This window comes from Leptonychotes weddellii, chromosome 4, assembly GCF_054177405.1.
Source record: "Leptonychotes weddellii isolate Sample4059 chromosome 4, ASM5417740v2, whole genome shotgun sequence".
Classification (NCBI taxonomy): domain Eukaryota; kingdom Metazoa; phylum Chordata; class Mammalia; order Carnivora; family Phocidae; genus Leptonychotes; species Leptonychotes weddellii.
This window is the reverse complement of record NC_138372.1, coordinates 159,315,212-159,329,924: the sequence shown is the minus strand read 5'-3', so window position 1 is coordinate 159,329,924 and position 14,713 is coordinate 159,315,212.

Sequence of the window (14,713 nt, the reverse complement as noted above, 5' to 3'; positions counted from 1 at the left end):
ACTCCCTTCCATCTGTTCCATGTACTGAAGTGGACTTGTGAGGTCAGAGAGAATGAGGGTTTTGGAAACTCTGCCCACTGAGAAATTGTTCTTCAAAAAGGTTTTACCTCTGAGCTTACACATCTCTTTCCTTGCACTCCCAACCAAGGTGTCCTCTTTTCTTGGGGGAGAAACATTCCAGTTTAATGAAAAATAAACAAATACACAGAAAGAAAGAAATTGAAAGAAAGAAGGAAAGAAAGAGTTGTATCACATTTTCGTTCTTATTGTATGTTGGATCACTACCAAGAATGAATACTCACATATGTTTACCAGCTCATTGCATGTCTTTGTGAGCATATTTCTCTCAGACCCACTGCCCGTGTTTTTGTGTTGAGGTGTTCTTTTACTTTTTGGGATTTGTTTTCAAAATTAAGCTCTTTTTCTCCCTCCCTTCCTTCCTTCTTTCTTTTTCTTCTTCCTTCCTTCTAAAAGCAGCTCACTATAAAAAAAAAATCAACAAATATATCACCCAACAGAAATACCCATGGTTAACTCTGGGATACATATCCTTCTTAGACACACACACACACACACACACACACCTGCATTTTCCTTCAGGAAAACAGAATCAAAGGACACCTTATTTGCATTCTACTTTTGTCACTTAATAACATCACAATTGGCTTTCCACAACAGTATAAGCATTTCAGCAACATTATTTTTTAATAATCCTGTAGCATTCCATTGTAAGTTTGTGTCATATTTTACTTAACTGGTACCTTATTGCTGGAAATTCATCTCCCTTGCAAATTTTCATTATTAAACACAGTAATGCTACAAACATCCTTGTGACTAAATCTTTGCATGTGTCTTTAATGATTTCCTTAGGGTAAACTCTTAGAAGTGATTTGTGGGATATTAACACTTCATTTGCCGCAACGAGTTCTCCGTGATCTCTTATTTGCCTTTTCTTTTTGTTAGTAATAGATTGTTTATTATAGTCTTTAATTTCAATAAATTCCTATCTACTAGTCCTTGAATTTGGGATGTGCTCTTATTGCTTTTATGTTGAGAAAGGCATTACTTATCTTGTGCTCACACACTGGAGGGTGCGTTTTAGTTGATGTCTCAATATGTGTTCCACTGGATCATCGGTCTGAGCCTGTCATTCTGTTTCCCTTCCTGGTGATCAATTCAGGAATGGATTGGCTGATTCATTCCAGACAATAGCAGGCGAAAGGCAAGCATTGAGTAACTGCAGGGAACACAGAACCTGAAGCAAGAGATGGAAGAAGGTATCATTTCTCTTCTTAGGTTAAAAAAAAAAAAAAAAAAGAATGCATTTCTCTTTTGTTTGAGACAGTGATCCCCCGCCAAAGTGCTTTCAGCTGCGGGTAACAGAAAATCCACTAAAGGTTGTTTAAACGAATAAGGGTTTAAATTTCCCACCAACCCGTAGTCTGGAGGCTACTCGATATTGGTGCAGTGGCTCATTTGTGGCTCTCAGGTGGCTGTTGCAGCCTTAGGCATCACATGTGTGGCTCAAGCAAAGCAATGTGAAATGAGCAGCATCAGCGGTATCTGGCCCTTTTACCAGAAAAAGCAAATGTCTTCCCAGCGTCTGTTGTTCGACCTCCAGTCTCATTGGCTGGAACTGTCACGTGGCTTCTGCTAACTTCGAGTGAAGTTGTGAAAGCAAGCCTTGGGTTTTTCCAACCTCGGTAGCAAAGGCAGCCAAGTAGGAAGGGATTAAGAATTAGGTTGTGTGAACCAGCTAGCGGTGTTTGTCTTGGCCAGTTTGAGTTGAGGTTTCTGTTGTTTGGAAAGCATCTTCAATAGAAGACCTGATTTTTTTTCTTCTTCCAGTTGTTTTAAGTTTCCCTTTTTACTCCCAAACTCCTTAATCCATCTGAAATTTCACTTTATTAGATTCTAGAATTCTGAAACTTTTCTTGAAGGAGAGAATAGGAAGCACATTAGTACCTTGGAATATGACAACATATATAGACACAGCAAAGCTTACAAGATAGTCTGGACATTGATGTCCAGAGGTCTGTGCTAAAAAAAACTGTCCCTGGTCTCACCCACTGGTCAGAAGGACTCAGGGAGATCTGTTGCTGAATTTTGTCCTGGACGAGGTGATTTAGCATCCTAGGTCAGAGTGCAATGCTCCTGAGTCTTAAATTATAAGGTCCAATCCTTCACACTCAAGTTAGCAACTTCCAAGCATAGGGAAATTTCTGTTTTAAAGTTGCAGCTCTCAGGTGCCTGGGTGGCTCAATTGGTTAAGCAACTGCCTTCCGCTCAGGTCATGATTCTGGAGTCGTGGGATCAAGTCCCGCATCGGGCTCCCCGCTCAGTGGGGAGTCTGCTTCTCCCTCTGACCCTCCCCCCTTTCATTTCTCTCTCTCCCATTCTCTCTCTCAGATAAATAAATAAAATCTTTAAAATAAAAATTAAAAAAAAATTTTTTAAAAAGCTGCAGCTCTCTACCCATGGACCAAGTCAGATGCCTCCCCCACGCAAGAGGGTTTTCAAAGACACTGGCTCTGAGACACTGGAAATGAGTGGAAGAAAAAAATCAGCTACAAGTACCTAATTGCAATCAGCTACAGTATATATGTATATACTTTATGTATATACTTTATACTTTTAGTATATTTTCATTTAAAAAAAAAAAACCCTCAATGCAAGATACAGTGAAACAAAGCATGGGTTTTGTGCCAGATAGAGCTGAGTTGGAATCTGCAATGAACTTTCACCAGTTACATGAGATGGGGTAAGTCTGAGGCTCAGTTTCCTCATTTGAACAATGAAAATACTAACTTACAGCATGTTTGGGAGAATATAAGATAATTTCTGGGAGGTGGGCTCTCTCCACCTCATGTAATGCAGCTGCCCAGGCTGTATGTAGCAACTTAAATTGTTTTTAAAGATTTTATTTATTTGAGAGAGAGAGAGAGCACAAGTGGGGGAGAGGGAGATGCGGGGCTTGATGTGGGGCTCGACGCAGGGCTGGATCCCAGGGTCCTGGGATCATGACCCAGGCTGAAGGCAGCTGCTTAGCTGACTGGGCCACCCAGGCACCCCAGCAATTTAATTTTCTTAATAACACTTAATATTCTTAATCAGGATATTTTCTAGATAGTACTACTTGATATTTTCTTATTTCTTATTTCTATTTCTAGTCTATTGGCTATCCTCATTCCCCCTCATTGGAATGTGAACTCTGAGGGGAGATCTTGTCTGTCTTGTTCATCTCTGTATTCCCAGAATGTAGCACACAACAGGTACTCAATAAAACTTGCTGAATATTTGTAGACCAAGTACAGAGCCTAGGGTAGTTTCTCACACAAGGTAAGTGCTTAGTAAATGCTCATTCCCTTCTATTCTTTCTCCAATACCCTAGGCAGTGGGGCTGTTTTTGGAATAAGACCCATACTCAGCATCAAAAGCAGGGTTCTGCTTCCAGCTTTGATAGTGTATAACTGTGTGACTTTAGTAAAATGGCTTGCCCTCTCTGTTCTGTTTCCTCACTGGTATAATGAGAGGGTCCAAGGAGATGATCACGTCTAGCTGTCTCAGTTGGAAGCTTTGTGATTCTGAATGAGTTGCCGCCTCTCTGCATAAGGAAGACCACCCATTCTAGCTTTCTCTTCCCGACACAGGAGAGAGGACACCTAATAGAAAGATCTGCTTCCATGGAACCTGGCCTAGATGAACAACGGCCAATGACCAGACTGTCATGGCTGAGGGAGACTTCGGACATTTTCCTACCTACCCCCTGTTTGTGCTTGGGCTCTGAGAAGTGAAACTGACCTGCCCAAGGTCATGTCACCAGTTGCAGGAGCAGCTAGGAGAACCAGATTTCTTAACTCCCCATGATTCTTTTCTCTACTGTCTATGTCTCCAGAATACTTCATTTTTTTGTGCCCCTGCCTTTTATCTGTCCACTGACTCTCAACCCATTTAAATGCAGAGATATCACTTCTCTGGGGAGAAATTTGTGGTTTTCCAATGTGTGCAGTTAAGGGCAGTTAGATGAATGGTCTCATGTGAACTCTTACGGCTTGATTTGTGATTAAATATTAACCACTCCCTTCTTGGTACATGTTGTCACTTTCCACCAAGCTTCCTTGGCTGTCTGTCCAGCCCTGATTCTTGGGGTAACTATCTTCCTGCCTTTCTTGGCTCTTCCACACTTTATCCATCCCTATGTCTAGATACATGGTCTCTCAGGCCGAAAGATTCCTACGAAATGGACTCTTTTCTTTACAGTGGTCTAGGTCTTTGTACTTGGGTCTCAGGTCAAAAAAGGGCTACCTGGAACCCATGTCTTTCCAAACTTGCTGAGCACAAGAGATCAATGCTGTGTGGTCATGACAATGAATTTGGCACCAAAACGATCTGGTCCCAATCTGCTCCTGCCACTCTCCAGGCACATGATCAAAAATAAGTTATTGACCATGCAGATCTTCAGCTTGCTTTATTTATTTGTTTGTTTGTTTGTTTGTTTTTTAGAAAAGGGAATAATAACATCTATTTCACAGAGTTATATAGTGGGCTGAATGAGGCTTCATGGGTGTAGGTTGTGGTACGGTGATTGGCATATCATAAGCTCTTAATAAACATTTGTTAAGATTTATCCATACTTAAACCCTTCACCTGTATCCAGCTGTATTAGTATTTCTTAGGTTCCATTTGCAAATTAATGGAACAAACCCAAGTGAGGGAATAACAAAGATTTACTCTTTGACCAGACTCTAGCCGGGTTCCTCAGGGTCCCCTCCTCCACTTACCCATAACCTTGGCTTATAAAGACTTGAGCAAACACTAACACAGTTTCTCACAGCTCAAGGATGCATCCCTAGGATGATCTTAGCTCTGCTTAAGGAGCCTGCCTGAGAAAATTCAAGGCTGCCAAGAGAACGAACTGTTTCAGCCTGAAGGTAGGGCCCCTGTCTCCCAGTCTCTATGGGAGGGAGAAGCCAAACTTCAGTAAGTACCAGTTAGCAAACCCAGAGGCATTTCACATTACCAATGCCCTCCCGGTTTTTGTCATGTTTCCTTTCCCCGACTCTGCTTGAGCCCCTGCCCCCCTCCTTCCTACTCCCTCAATGCCAGTTCGTCTGTGTGCAAATCCGAATGGAGTTTGGCTCTTCCCCTACTGCCAGCAGCTACTGAATACAATCTATGTCACTGTTGTAACTAATCCCTGGCTGGGACTCATCTTTGGCAGTAACGGTCCAAGGCGGCCACTCACACAGTCATTCAGGACTCTAGCCTGACAGCAGCTTTGCATCTTTAATATTAGCTTCCATGTGATCCTGGCGGTCACCATTCCAATCAAACTAAAGGGGAAAGGAGGATGGGGGAGTGAAAATTTGCTGGACCTGGAAGCAGCTTGCTTCACCTCTGTCCACATTCCTTTTGCCAGACCCAGTACATACCATGTGCCCAGAGAAAGAGGAAATGGGCTTGGTGTGCAGTTGGTGGTCTCTGGCCCACATTCCAATCAACTCCATCCTACCCCTACCTGACTCTTCTTCAGTCTTTGTAAAGTATTTTCGAACAGTTTCAATGTTGTAGCTACAGCATCTTCATGGAGTTCACCTCAAATTCCCCGTTTTGTTTTTGGTAAGTGCGAAGGAGAGAGAAACCAGTCATTGAGTGTGAAACCCGTATCTGTGTATTAGTCAGCTTTTGCTACAGCAACAAATGTCCCCTAGATGTCATGGCTGATGATTTCTTTTTTTTTTTAAGATTTTATTTATTTATTCATGAGAGAGAGCGACAGAGAGAGAGACAGATGCAGAGGGAGAAGCAAGCTCCCTGCAGAGCAGGGAGCCCGATGCGGCACTCGATCCCAGGACCCTGGGATCATGCCCTGAGCCAAAGACAGACGCTTAACCAACTGAGCCACCCAGGCACCCTGACAATTTATTTTCTTGCTGCTCTGCAGTTTAACTGTGGCTGTGCCCACCTGGGTTCGGGGTGTCTGTTCGTTCCTGGATCTGAGATCATACACAAGCCCAAATAGAGGACACATTGTTCTCACAGCAAAGTATGAGAGGAGGGAAGAAATTTCCAAACTTCGTTCATGTGTTTAAGATTCTGCTCAGATTGACATACATCTCGCTCCCTCACAGTCCATCGGTCAGATTATCCTGGCTAAACCCAAAGTCAGTGGTTCCAAAGGTATATTCCACCTATAGAGAATGAAAGCAGAGTAAGAACGGCGAGAAAGTGACTAATGGTGAGCAAACAATACAATCTATTAATCTCTTATAGCCAGATGCTCTGCACCCAAGATATAATAAATATTATTTCACAATCCCAATTTTGCATTTGAGAAAATAGGCCTCAGAGACGTTCCTATTTGTCCAAGTTCTCAACAGATGATAAATAACAGTCAAAATTCAACTTAAAGTCTGTTTCACTCTGAAACACATGTTCTTTTCCTTGCGCCTCTCCTAATTGAGTCAAATCACAAGAAGACTTGCTCAATTTCTTTGCGAGATTGTTTCTTTTCCCAGAAACCAGAGCAAAAGTATGTCTGAGGGTCATTATATTCTTGTTCCCATTTCTCCTACCTTCCCCATGTGTGCCTACAGTTCTCCAGTCCTTAATGAATGCGCCAAGATGCCATCCTAAGCTTAAGATAAACACCTCCTCTGTGAAGCCAGGCCAGATATTCAAAGCCAGGCTTCGGTCCTCTGGGTTGTCTTGTGCCTCATACAGACCTCCAGTCTAGCAATTACCACATTGCATTAGGTTTGTCTAGTGAATTTTCTGTCTGTTTCCATTTATAACAACAATAGGCCTCAACTATTTTTTAAAAATCTGTTTGGGGGTGGGATGGTCATGCATCCCTCTGAGCAAATAAGGAAGACCTACAAATCCTCCATTTCGGAAAAATACACTTGTGCACGTACGCAGCGACAGGTGCTCACAATCTCATGGGTCTGTGGATTCTCAGTGAACCATATCTGCCATGGGCTGTGGGCTGCACTTTTGTATCCCTGACACCTAGCACAGAGCTTAGAACCCCAAATAGGTTCTTAGTACATGTTATGTGGTTGAATGAATGGATGGGTGCAGTAAGGGAGAAATGATAGCAAAACTTACCCAGAACTTACTATGTGCCAGACATTGTTCTAAGTGATTTTTCTGGGTTACCACAATGAAGTCTCACAACTTATAAGGTAAACACTATTATTATTCTCATTTCATGGAAGAGGAAATTCAGGCACCGAAAACTTCGGTGGTTTGTTTGGGATCACTCAGCTAGTTCTAGAGTCCGTAAATGTAACCATCAGATTATAAGAAAAATGAAACAAAACATTTTAGAACATTTTAGTTTTTTTTTTTTTTTTTTAACTTGGATTCATCTGATATCTTTGGAGGGCCTTCTAGGGACCGAGCCTTATGCCAGGGGTTTCCAGCTCTAACTAGAGACTGATGTAGCCTTTCCTCTGGGGTCCTGGGTAATCTAAACCGGATGGAAGATCTGGCGAGCTTTTGTCCCACTGTGAGGTCCAGATTGAGCAATTTGTGGTCTAGAACCAGAAACACAGGTTCTCTTAAACAGAAGCATTTCCTTATAAATGGCTAAGATTAATGGGGTTGGTTTATCATCTTTTTCAATGAATTGACATTAACCTTAAATATCACAGGCTGGTTGGACTGGCCCATCAAGGTATGGAGGATTTGATGTCTTGATCAGCTCAGTTTATCTAGGAGCAAACAGAACCATGTGCCCATCTGTCATTGGTCAAACACAAAGGAGCGATTGCTTTTAAATTATCATCACAGAATTTCCTGGCTACTGGGAAAATTGCATATGATAAAGACAGCAGTTGTGGTTAGAAAGTGCCAGGAAAGAGGCCACCTGGATCCTGCTCTGACCATGTTATTGGCATAGACGCTTGCTGCCTCCAGGCCTCAGCTTCTTATCAGTGAAATGGGAGAACCACACAAGGTGATCACCAGACATTGTAAAAGTTTTAATAGCCTGTGAGTCTGTGGATTTATTTAGCACCAAGCTTCAGCAGTGTGTCAAAAGCTGCAAAGAAAGAGGTGAGGAATTGACTTTTCTTTCTTTCTTTTTTTTTAATTCATTCAGCAAATCTGTATTGTTCATGGCTCTCAGTTCTCTGGATATAGCAGTGAAGAAAACAGATAAACATGCCTGCCTTCATGGGGCTTACGTTCTATACAGGGAGGCAGACACTAAAGAAGGTGAACAAGTATATTAGAAAGTGATGAATACCAGAGAGAAAAATAAAGCATAGTAGAGAATATAGGTTGAATTGTGCCCCTATTCTACCCCCACTCACATGTTGAAGTCCTGATCTCTAGCACCTTAAAATGTGACCTTATTTAAAAATAGAGTAATTGCAGGGGCTTAGTTGGTTAAGCATCTGCCTTTGGCTCAGGTCATGATCCCAGGGTCCTGGGATCGAGCCTTGCATCGGGCTCCCTACACAGTGGGGAGCCTGCTTCTCCCTCTGCCGCTCCCCCTGCTTGTGCTCTCCCACTCTCTCTCTCTGTCAAATAAATAAATAAAATCTTAAGGAAAAGAAATAGAGTTATTGCAGATGTAATTAGTTAAGTTAAGATGAATTCATGCTGGAGTCGGATAGGCCCTAATCCAATATGACTGGCATGCTTATAAAAAGGGGAGGTTTGGCCACAGACACGTATAGGCTGAAAAGGCCATGTGGACACAAAGACAGAGATCAGGGTGATGTATCTGTAAGCCAAGGAACATGAAGGATTACCAGTGATACCAGAAGCCAAGAAGAGAAAGGCATGGGATGCATTCTGTTTCAGAGCCTTCTAGAGAATCTGGCCCTGCCAACACCTTGATCTCAGACTTCTAGCCTCCAGAACTGTGAGACAATAAATTTCTGTTGTTTAAGACCCTCAGCTTAGGGAGCTTTGTTACAGCGGCCGTAGCAAACTAACACAGAGGGCTGGCAAATTTAAATAGGATGATAGAAGAAGACCTCACAGAGGAGGTAACATTATTGAAAGTCTTAAAGGTGGTGAGGGAGTGAGTCATGGGAACAACCGGAGTTAAGAATGTTTCAGGCAGAAGGAAGAACAAGTGCAAAAGCCCCGAGATAAGAGCTTGTCTAGCATGTTTGCAGAACAGCAGAGATGCTCGTGTGAGTGGTAGAGATGACCAAGAAAGAGAAGAGCCAGGAGCTGAAATCAGGGGAGTAAGGGAGCAGCACATTGTGTGTGGCCCAGCCAATGGTAAGGAAGATGCGAGACAATATTCTGTAAGATGCAAGCCATGACATGGTTGTGAGTGAGGAGTAATATGCTATGACTTACCTTGTAAGAAGGTGCTTCTGGTTGCTGTATGGATGGGGATCAGAGGCCAAAGTAGAACCAATCATGCAGGCATCTTAGCTTGGACCAGCAAGGGTACAGATGGAGGTGGTAAGAAGTACCCAGATTATGGACAGAAATGACACACACACACACACATGCACACACACGCACTAAATGTGTCTTGGAAAGCCATCCATAGAAGGACGTCTACCTCTATGTCATTCTTCCCTCTTCCTGGTCCCTTTCCTAATTCCATTCAAATAAAGACGGTTTTGTGCTTTAGGCGGAACTACACAAAACTGATAAAGGTTAAAAATATTAGCCATTTCAGATGGTTCAACCCAAACCTTCTCCAAGAGTTAGCCACAATTCCAGAAAAAAAGAGAATGCTCAATTGCCGCAGGCGGAATTCTTAACATCCCAGTGGAACGTGAGCTTACAATGCAAGGTAAGTTTTAGAAAAATAAAGTTGTATTTCTAGCACAGTGGATGGTTACTGCACTGAAAGTTACACCTGCGTCATGTAGGGTCTTTTCCTGCATTGCTCAGCGTCTGCGTGGCTGTTGTTCTTGGGCTTCTGATGACCAGCCTCAGAGTTAGAGCCCATAAGTCACGGCCAACACTGTGAGAACTGATGTCCCAGGATGCCGGACTCTTGGCAGTCATTACTGACTCAGAGTATTTTCACTTTTGTGGCCAGATCCGGGGTTGTACCTTGCTCTTTGTAACTGTTGCATGGTATTCTACATCCTCTAGAATGTCACAACTTGTTTGACTATTGCTTAGGGATGAGTAGGAAGGTTGCTTCCTTTTTCCCCACAATTATACACAACATGGCAATGAACGTCTTTGTGCACTTGGGTGAGTGTTTCTTTAGGAAACTTTTCAATTATTTTCCTTTCTTTTCACCTTTATACTCATTTATTTTCCCCATCATTTTAATTAAGAAAATTTTCTAATGCACAGAAAAATGAAAAAGAATAGTATAGATCATACAGAGTTATCAATTATTAACATTTGACATATATGTCTACTTTTGATGGCTGATCCATTTCACCACCCCTAAATGTTTCAGCACGTATCCCCAAACAAGGACATTTCCTTAATCACAATACCATATCCACACCTAAATAATTAAACAATAATTGCATGTTCAGATTTTCCCAATTGTCCCTAAAATATGTTTTACAACTGTGTGTGTGTGTGTGTGTGTGTGTGTGTTTAACAAATCCAATCAAGGACAAGGTCATGAGTCTCTTCATCTGTAACAATCATCCTCACCTCTTTTCTTTCATGATTTTGACTTTTTGAAGGGATCAGGCCAGTTATTTCATAGAATATCGTATATTCTGTATTTGCCTTTACTTGTGGGGGGTATTCTTTCTCTACAAAAGCCCTGCTAGTCTACAAAGACTAGTTCAAATGTCCTGAATTTAGTCTTTGTAAATCAAGTCAGCACCTATCAAAATGATAATTTAGCTGGCAACTAATTCACAGGCAACTGGGAGACCTGAATTCTAGCCAGTGCTTCTCTACTGGGGGCAATTTTGCCCCACAAGGGACATTTGGCAATGTCTAGAGGAAGAGGATGCTACCGGCATTGGGTGAGTGGAGGTCAAGGATGCTTCTAAATTTACCACATTGAACAGGACAGCCTCTCACAACAAAGACTTGTTTGGTTCGGGTGCCTGGGTGGCTCAGTCGTTAAGCGTCTGCCTTCGGCTCAGGTCATGATCCCAGAGTCCTGGGATCGAGTCCCACATCGGGCTCCCTGCTCCGTGGGAAGCCTGCTTCTCCCTCTCCCACTCCAGCTGCTTGTGTTCCTCACTGCTGCACGATGGGGACTTTACCATGGATCTTCGTACCAAGAGCACCGGGGGAGCCCCCACTTTCAACATCACTGTCACCATGAGTGCCAAGACGCTAGTCCTGCTGATGGGCAAAGAAGGTGTCCACGGTGGTATAATCAACAAGAAATGTTATGAAATGGCCTCCCACCTGCGGCATTCCCAGTACTGACCTCGTCCATCCCTTCCCCCCACCACTCTCCACGGCTTTTGCACCCCTCTCCTTCCCAGACACACACATACACCATTTTTATTTTTTGGGCCATTACCCCACACCCCTTATTGCTGCCAAAACCACATGGGCTGGGGGCTGGGGCTGGATGGACAGACACCTCCCCCTACCCAAACCCGTCCTGTGTGTGGTTGGAAAAACTTTTTTGTTTTTTGGGGTTTTTTTTTTTTCTGAATAAAAAAGATTCTACTAACGAAAAAAAAAAAAACACACTCTGTCTCTGTCAAATAAATAAATAAAATCTTAAAAAAAAAAAGACTTGTTTGGTTCAAAATATCATTAATGCTGAGGTTAAGAAACCTGTTCTAATCTATCTATGACTCTGACATCAACTTGCTCTATGACCTTGGGCAAGTGCCATCCTGTCTCTGGACCCCCTTGTGATGGTTCTTTCTAGCCCCACCCAACCCAGTTAGAGAGAGGCAAGTTCTACTCTACTATTGGCATCTCTGCAGCTGAGACTGAATGGCTCAGGAACATTCCATGCCAAAGCCTCCTGTTTGACTGACAGTAGGTCAGGTTCACATCCTCTCTTATTGCTAACATCCTCTTTCACATATTGCAGACAAACTATTTTGGGGCCAAGCCATATAGGACAGTTTGGAAAGACCCAACCACAAGACAAATGGGCTTTGGCTAAACAATGCCACACAGTGTTGCTTGTTTCTATTGAGTCTTATGATTGACCAAACAAGTGGGTTATGAACTTATAAAAGAGAAGAAGAATGGGGAAAGCAAAATATCAGGACAGACACACACTTCATTTATTCTTGTGAAAGGAGAAAAGGTGACCCAGGCCATCTGAAAAAAATCACTCAACCCTGAACATCTGTTGAAGGTCTACCCAGAGATCACAACTACCCTTGGATCCATGTCAACTAGCCACTATGAACTGAATACCTACTATGAGCCATGTACTCTACGGAGCATTTAAACATATAGGATTCATTTAATTTTTAAATCTTACAACTCGATGGCAAAATTTACTTTTCCAAAAATGGCTTCAGCAAGATCTCCCACCTCATCATTGTTTCTTACAGTACAACTTGGCATTCCTTGTACCAGGAGGTCCCTCTGCTTGAACGTAGGTGGGCTTATAACTACAGTGGACGTGACACTATATGACTCTGTGGCTAGGTCATAAAAAGCAGCACAGCTTCCATCCGGAGCTCTTGGGACACTCACTCTTAGAACTGAGCCACCCTATTTTGAAGAAACCCATGAACAGGACAGCCATGCGGAGGAGAACCAAGAATCTCAGACCACAGCCCCAGCTGGGTTCCCAGCTGGCCCCCACCTACATTCCAGCCCTGTGAGTATGGATGGATCCCCTGTCCATCCAAATGGACAGATCCAAACTTTGGATCCCCCAAACTACTCCAACTCACACTGCATAGAAGAGAAATGAACTGTCCCTGCTCGATGCTGCCCAATTGTAGATACGTCAACCAAATAAATGATTGTTGCTATTTTAAGGCATTTAGCTTTAGGATGGTTTGTAATGCAGCAACACATAACTGATACTCATACCAAAGTGTAGGTTTAGATATCTTTATTTCACAATTGAGAATGCTGAATTTCAAAGAGTGGCAAAGCCAGAATTCAGACTCAGGGCTGTCTGGTTCCAAAACTTGTGCCCTTACCTACCACACAGTACTGCCCAGTGAGAATGAGATATAATCACTGCTCCCAAGGACTATAAACCCCAGTTGGGGAAATGGGACCTAAACTTTATGCGTTAATAAAAAATTCAAACTCGGGCGCCTGGGTGGCTCAGTTGGTTAAGCGACTGCCTTCGGCTCAGGTCATGATCCTGGAGTCCCGGGATCGAGTCCCGCATCGGGCTCCCTGCTCTGCAGGGAGTCTGCTCCTCCCTCTGACCCTCCCCTTTCATGTGCTCTCTCTCTCATTCTCTCTCTCTCAAATTAAAAAAAAAAAAATTCAAACTCAAATTGCCTGCGGGCAGATAATATCAATCTTGGTATGTTATCCCATGGGGAAAAAAATCCAAGAGGACATGTCATGTGTAACAAAAATTTTGTAAGATCTTGAATGTCTCACAATCAGAAATGGTTGATAAAATATACCAATAAAATCTATCACTATGAACATGAGGTGACAACTTATAAAAATGATCACAAAATCATATTAAACAACAAAGGCAAAACACAAAGTGAAATGTGCACCCCATGCTCATGTCAACATAAAGAACAGAGAGGAAAATCATATGCATTTAAGTTCTCCTAATTTCGTGGCACCGTATGTATTGTTCTTTAATTTCAGCTTTCTAAGAACTCTGTGAGGAAGTATTATCCTTGTCTCAGATCCGTGAACTGAGGTTCAGAGAGATTAAGTAACTTGCACAAAATCAGACAGCTACTACCTGGCTGAGCCAGGGATCAGACCAAAAAGTAGAGGATGGGAAATTAAGCAAAGGTAGGGCAGAAAAGATGAGAGAAGGTAGAACATTGGGGATGAGATCTGGTGAGGTCAAATGATTATTTTTGCCATTGGTTGCATTCACTCTTTCAGCAGAAGCAGATTTACCTTTCAGATCATAGTTTAACACCATTAAAATCAGCAAGTAATTGGGGCACCTGGGTAGCTCAGTCGGTTAAGCGTCTGCCTTTGGTTCAGGTCATGATCTCAGAGTCCTGGGATCGAGCCCCACTTTGGGCTCCCTGCTCAGCTGGGAGCCTGCTTCTACCTCTCCTTCTGCCACTCCCCCTGCTTGTGGTCTCTCTTTCTCTCAAATAAATAAATAAAATCTTTAAAAAATAAAATAAAATAAAATCAGCAAATAACGACTTAGCAGCTGCTGAGCCAACACTGGGCCAAGCCCTTGGTACCAAAATGAATACAACACTGGTACTAACCTGAAGGAAACCCTGGCTAACTGAGCCTGTTACAGGCTCCATTCTTTATTTCTGGGGACACTCCAGGACATCTATGGGCAAGTGGACAGGTGGGGGGAGGAGACCAATGATTGTAAACAATATTCTGACACCATTTGCAAAATGGATGGTTCACAGGCAAAGAAATGTACAGTAAGATCTTAGGGCCCTTCTCCCTGCTTTGCCCTACACGTGACTTAGAATTCTTCAGAGAAAGGGTTCTTTGAAGATCCAGGGCTGAAACAATGAGCAATCAAGTAAGCAAAAACATAGACATGACTGTCAGGATGCTCCCTGGGGAAGAGAAAGGGCAAAATGTAAGACTCCCTCTCATTTGGATAGTACTCAACAGTTCTTGGAACTCTTTATGTATATAATTAGGGTAGCCAGCCTCCAGAATGGCCCCCAGTGAT